The sequence below is a fragment of the Triticum aestivum genome, chromosome 3B, assembly GCF_018294505.1.
Source record: "Triticum aestivum cultivar Chinese Spring chromosome 3B, IWGSC CS RefSeq v2.1, whole genome shotgun sequence".
NCBI classification, from domain to species: Eukaryota; Viridiplantae; Streptophyta; class Magnoliopsida; order Poales; family Poaceae; genus Triticum; species Triticum aestivum.
Genome location: NC_057801.1, coordinates 783060215 through 783066028, shown reverse-complemented (window position 1 = coordinate 783066028; position 5814 = coordinate 783060215). Strand labels below are relative to the sequence as shown.

The following is a 5814-nucleotide window of genomic DNA, read 5'->3' as shown; positions in this document are numbered from 1 at the left end:
CCTATGCCAGGTCTGAATTGCCATATATGTAGTAGTAATTAGAATGATTCAAATGGAACAGGTTGCTAGCAGAGAGTAAGAGCATGCCAACCTGGTCGACTTAGCCTAGTCGGAGAAATATTAGCTAGGACTAGCCCCTTGCAAGCATATTTGAATTAATGGCAGATTAGAAGTGACAGGTGCAATGCAACTGTATCATATACATTGGCTTAAACGTGGTCTCACCATCCAGATACCGCCTTCCACAAGCAATGCATACAGCTTAGGTATTGCCATTTTTTATCTCTCCGGCACATGCGCAAGAAAAACATCACGGAGGATTTATTTTGACCGACTTCCCTGTCAGTGGCAAACTTGCGGTGTCAGAGTCTCAGTGCTAAACTCTGAACATATCGAGGGCATGCCGACAGGTATTCTAGTGTACATGCATCAAAGGGAACAATAGAGCACATGTAAGACAACACTGGAAACAAGCAATGGAGGTAGTATCTACATATATAATATAACTGGAATACAGCTTCATGCCCAAGAAAAATGGATGGGTCGGTCACTTGCCGTGACGATGTTCTCCATTCCTTTAGTGATGAAGTAGTTGAAGGAGTCATTGTGCTCCTTCACGAGACCTCTGGCCTATGAATTCAATTAGCCAGACATACACATGTGTCAAAGCAAAGGAATCGATGTGAATTGAGGCATAAATCAAATGACACACGTGTCAGACCAAACGAATTGAGGCATAGATCAGATGGCAGGCATTTATATGATGGCAGTACATAACGTGCAGCTTGGTTCACAAGCATAACTAACCACATGTCAGGATCCTTTCACTGGCATGCACCACACTAATTAAAATAGGATACTGATTTCAACTATTTGTAATTAGCTACTGCCGATCACCTCTGCAACTTCCTAGCTTAGCGGTCAGAAGACCATACAGCGTTGCATGTAGCCGGCCGACACACACTGATTCATAGCAAATCAGATTGAACTTTCATAGAATGATTACACTAGCAACTAGTGAGCACTGAAGACTAATCTTAACCCACTGGTAGGAGTCTAACACTAGCAACTAGTGAGCACTAAAGAAACAGCAAGAAACAACACAATGAAATAGATCAACCTGATGGTGTGAGCGTAGTTCCATCCATCAGAAGTAGCAGGTTACACTAATCATGAAATATCAGTGGGGATCCGAACGATTTTCTTCATCACCTAGAATCATGCAGTTCAACCCAATAGAACACAATGAGCAATAAGGTTCATAACCAATGAAGGAATGCATGTATAGTCAGTCTAAAGCAGTAAAAATGTGCAAATGTACTTCAGGAGAGGAATAATTGATGATAACCCCCCCCCCCCAGTTCGTGTGCCTTTGATCATAAGCCCCCCTTTGTGTCACTGACATGTGGGGTCCGGTCCCACATGTCAGTGACACAAAGGGGGGCTTATGATCAAAGGCACACGAACTGGGGGGTTATCGGGTTATCATCAAATGCCCCCAGGAGAGGAATAATTGATGATAACCCCCCCCCCCAGTTCGTGTGCCTTTGATCATAAGCCCCCCTTTGTGTCACTGACATGTGGGGTCCGACAAAACAACAATTCGTACAAAGGCACAAGTTTTCAACTGCACACTGGGAACTAGGAAGCTGAGGAACAGGAATCATTACCCTTCGCCTAGCTCCAAAAAAGCCATGGAGACCTGCCTAAAATTATCCATGAGCACTCTGTAGTAGTTTTCTCCACCTGAAGGCCAAAGTACATACATGGTTAGAAGAGCACAATTGAGTTGAGCACAAGGACAACTTGTTCTTAAAGAAAGAGAGAGAGAGATCGGATGCTTACATGAAAAGAGCCAGTCCAGGTTGTAGATGTGGCGGTAGAAGTCCCGAAGGATGGGCAGCTTGACCTTGTTAGGGATGGCGGTGTCGTCCTCTGCAGTTATACTAATCGCAGTGAGCAAAGAGTGGTTGCTACGAGTACAAAAAAGGAAGGCAGCGATGAACTTGACCCAAAAGATTCCATCAAATGCGGCAAAAGGAATTCAAACAAAACACAGTGAGAAGTAGCAGGGGTAATAAGGGTGCTGACCGACGATGTCCAGGGCCCGGAGCACGAGGTAGAAGATGCAGACCTGCAGGGTGAGAACCAGACCAACATCAGCGGTCGTAAATGTTCAGAGATTTCAGAGATTCGGATCGGAGGGGATCCAGAGAAGGGGGAAGCGGTGGGAAACCCATGCTTACGGCATTGCGGAGGTCTGGTCCGAGCTGCTGGACGACGAGCGCGAAGCTGCGGGAGACGCGCTGGAGCATGTGGTAGGCGAAGGCCCAGTGCTCTTGGGGCGGGATCTGGCGCCTGATCCGCCCCGCTGCCAGCTTGAGCCTGAGCAGCGCCGGCACCTCCTCCGGCCGCGACAGCAGCCCCATCGCCGCCGCACGAACCAAAATCACAAATCAAATCAAATCACCACAGCCGGACGGATCCTGCGAGCCGCCGGGGGTGGGGGCGGCGGCTGTGGACAAGCATGGTGGATCCGGGCGGGGCTGGGGACGGGACCGGGGGAGGGGGAGGAGGATGAGGTGTGGCTATGGGGGAACGGAGAGATGGTCGGGAGAGCGGCGACGCGGAGCAGGATGGGATCTACACGAGGCCGTCTCCGGGGTTTGTGGCGTGGTGGAGGCGGCCGTGAGGAGGGAAGGAGGAGAGGGCGAGGGAGGGAGGCGCCGCCGCCGCGGACGAGAAGCTGTGGCGGCGTCAATCTGGATCGGATCGAGATCTGAGGGAGGGAGAGGGCGGCGGCTGTGGGTGCGTAGGAGAGAGAGGGGGGCGAGAGGACGAGTGGTGCGGGTTGTGATAGGGCTAGTTAGGTGAGATGGTGGGGGGGTCAAGTCTGCCGTTAGATCCGGGACGACCAGACGGTTCAGATCGCCTATGGTAGGATGATCCGGGAGAGACATCCTGATTGGTTTGAGACTACGGCTGTAATTTAAAATATAGCCTCTAAGTGCTAAAAACAAAGGGGTTTATGAAGCAACTACCAATAATATTTTGCAAAATGAAACTGATGAAGTCATATACCTAGGGTAGGGTTATGGACCTGTCCGAGGTACCCTCCCCAAGGACATCTTTAGCAGAAGCTGCCTTCCAGTCGACGTCGAAGGATTCCACTCGCCGACTCAAAGACACTCGACCATGAAGACTCACTCGACCACCAGAAGATCAAGAGCCACCCTGTATCCAAAATGGTCTGTAGTTAAGTAGCCTTTATGGTCATGATGACACTTTATGTAAGGCATTACCAGTAACGCCTGGACTTAATGTACTTTAAACCCCGCATAACTGAGGGCCGGAGGGGTCTGGCAGACACTATATAAGCCACCCCCCCCACTCAGTGTAAAGGGTTCGCACCCCTGTAACTCATACGCATATAATCCAGTCGTCCGCATCCGGGCTCCGAGACGTAGGGCTGTTACTTCCTCCGAGAAGGGCCTGAACTCGTAAACCTCTTGCGTATACAACTACTCCATAGCTAGGATCTTGCCTCTCCATTCCTACCCCCCTATTCTACTGTCATACTTACAACCACGACAGTTGGCGCCCACCGTGGGGCAGGTGTCTTAGCGACTTATTGGAGAAGTTGCAATTGTTCCGATCGCCTTCACCATGGTTTCTGGCGGAGGTTTGGTCGAGGGCCGCGAGATCCGTCTCGGCGCGCTCATGTTCATCACCGACGACTCCGCTTGGCTCCAGGAGGTTCCACTGGACATCGACGCACTTCCCGTCCGCGGGGCGACGTACTTTCGTGCATGTGTCCGCGGCCTCCTGCTGCGGCAACCGTCGGCTCCGTATAGGTCGACTCCTGTGTCGTCTTCCCTCCCTGTCTCCCGCCACCGCAAGCGCTCGGGTCGGTCGAGGCTACAGCGGTGGGTGAGACACGCAGTGGCTCGCCAATCTACTACCACCCAGGTCGCGGCGATCGAGCCCAACCAATCTCTCTGCGGCCTGTTCGATCTGTCGACTGGCTCCGTAGGGATTGCATCCGAGTGCGACAGCAGCGATCCAGCGGTGGAGGTCCTAATGGTCAACGGGCCTCGTAGTCCTCCCGGCTTCCCCCGCGCCGACGGAGCGGATGGCGGAGGCGACCCAGCTCAGGTCCACGAGGAGTATCAACCTGAACCGCTCACTTCTCTGCAAAGGGAAGATCTTTGTCGCCGGAATATCGATGCTCTGCATACTCCTATCGTAGGAGAAACCCCCGATGCTCGTGCCTTGGAGGACGCTCATTTGGCCAACTTGGCTGAACGCACTCGACTGGAGAACCTCCAGCGAGCGCTCGACGAGCGCGCACGACAATGAGTACCAGACTCCAGTCGACGTCAACTCTTTCCGCCGCCGACTCAGGTATACCGAACCCCAATTCAGAATTTAGGAGCTGATGCCCGTATAGAGGAGTCGATTCAGCCCTCTCAATCAAAGGCTGGCAGAGGCATGATGCAGATTAGAGATTTGCTCCGGGCAGCAGGAGATCAGAAATCAGCTGTATCACAGTCACGCAATAGGATTCACAGTCGATCCGTCGCTGCGAATACAGTTCAGTCGGCTCATAGCCCAAGATCGCCTTCGCGGCGTGAGGGACGTGGGGGTCGACGTGATCAATATGATGACCGATTCGATCGCGATGATCGGCTCGAGTGCCCACTCCTTCCCCAAGGGGTGGGTCTTACGCCCCTCAGCAACAAGATGACAGACGCCAGCACAGTGTTGGGCGAAGAGCTCTGGTCGACCCCAGGGAACCAGGCTTTGATGCGAGATCCATTATCGTGCAAGGTCTGGTCGACTGGAACAGAGCTCACCGAGAAGGCAATGACAGAGATGTGCCCACCAGTAGCAGAGTTCATGTTTCAAGACCAGAGTGTTTTAGCAGAGCCATCAGAGCCGCAGTGATCCCTCCCAACTTTAGGTTGGTGACTGGGGTGAGTAAGTTCACCGGTGAGTCCAAGCCCGATACTTGGCTTGAGGACTACCGAGTGGCTGTTCAGATTGGCGGTGGCAATGATGAAGTGGCCATGAAACACCTTCCGCTTATGCTGGAGGGCTCGGCCAGAGCCTGGATGAATCAATTGGCACCTAGCAGCATTTACACTTGGGAGGATCTTGCCCGAGTGTTTGTCAGGACATTTGAAGGAACTTGCAAGCGACCAACAGGTTTGACCGAGCTGCAAGTCCGCGTGCAAAAGTCGAATGAGACCTTGAGAGATTACATCCAGAGGTGGATCATGTTGCATCATACAGTGGAGAATGTATCTGATCACCAAGCAGTATGTGCCTTCAAGGAAGGCGTTAAGAATAGAGAGTTGAGTTTGAAGTTTGGTCGGACCGGAGACATGACCCTGGGTCGAATGCTGGAGATTGACACCAAATATGCCAATGGTGAAGAAGAGGATCGACTCCGGAGTGGCAAGTACAAGCCGAGCCAGTCGGAAAAAGGAAACTCCAGTCGGAAGCAGAAGCGGAAAGCCGAGCCTGCTGCTCCAGGAGAAGCCTTGGCCGTGACTCAGGGCAAGTTTAAAGGGAAACCCAAAGGATCCTGGAACCCCAAGAAGGTGAAAGACAAGGAAGGAAACGACGTGATGGATTTGCCATGCTACATCCACACGAAGAAAGACGAAGAGGGTAACTTCATTTACCCGAAACATACCACTCGCCAATGCCGGCTCTTGATCCAGCAGTTTCAAGGGAAACAACCCAAGGATAAAGAAAAGGAGTCGGACAAGGTTGAGGATAAAGAGGACAGTGATGAAGGATACCTCC

At 51.9% G+C, this 5814-nt stretch overlaps 1 pseudogene; it reads right to left on the bottom strand.

Annotated features, from left to right (window-relative positions):
• Positions 1 to 1142: 1142 nt before the first annotated feature.
• On the bottom strand, positions 1143 to 1218 carry LOC123073080 (uncharacterized; annotated as a pseudogene).
• Positions 1219 to 5814: the final 4596 nt, after the last annotated feature.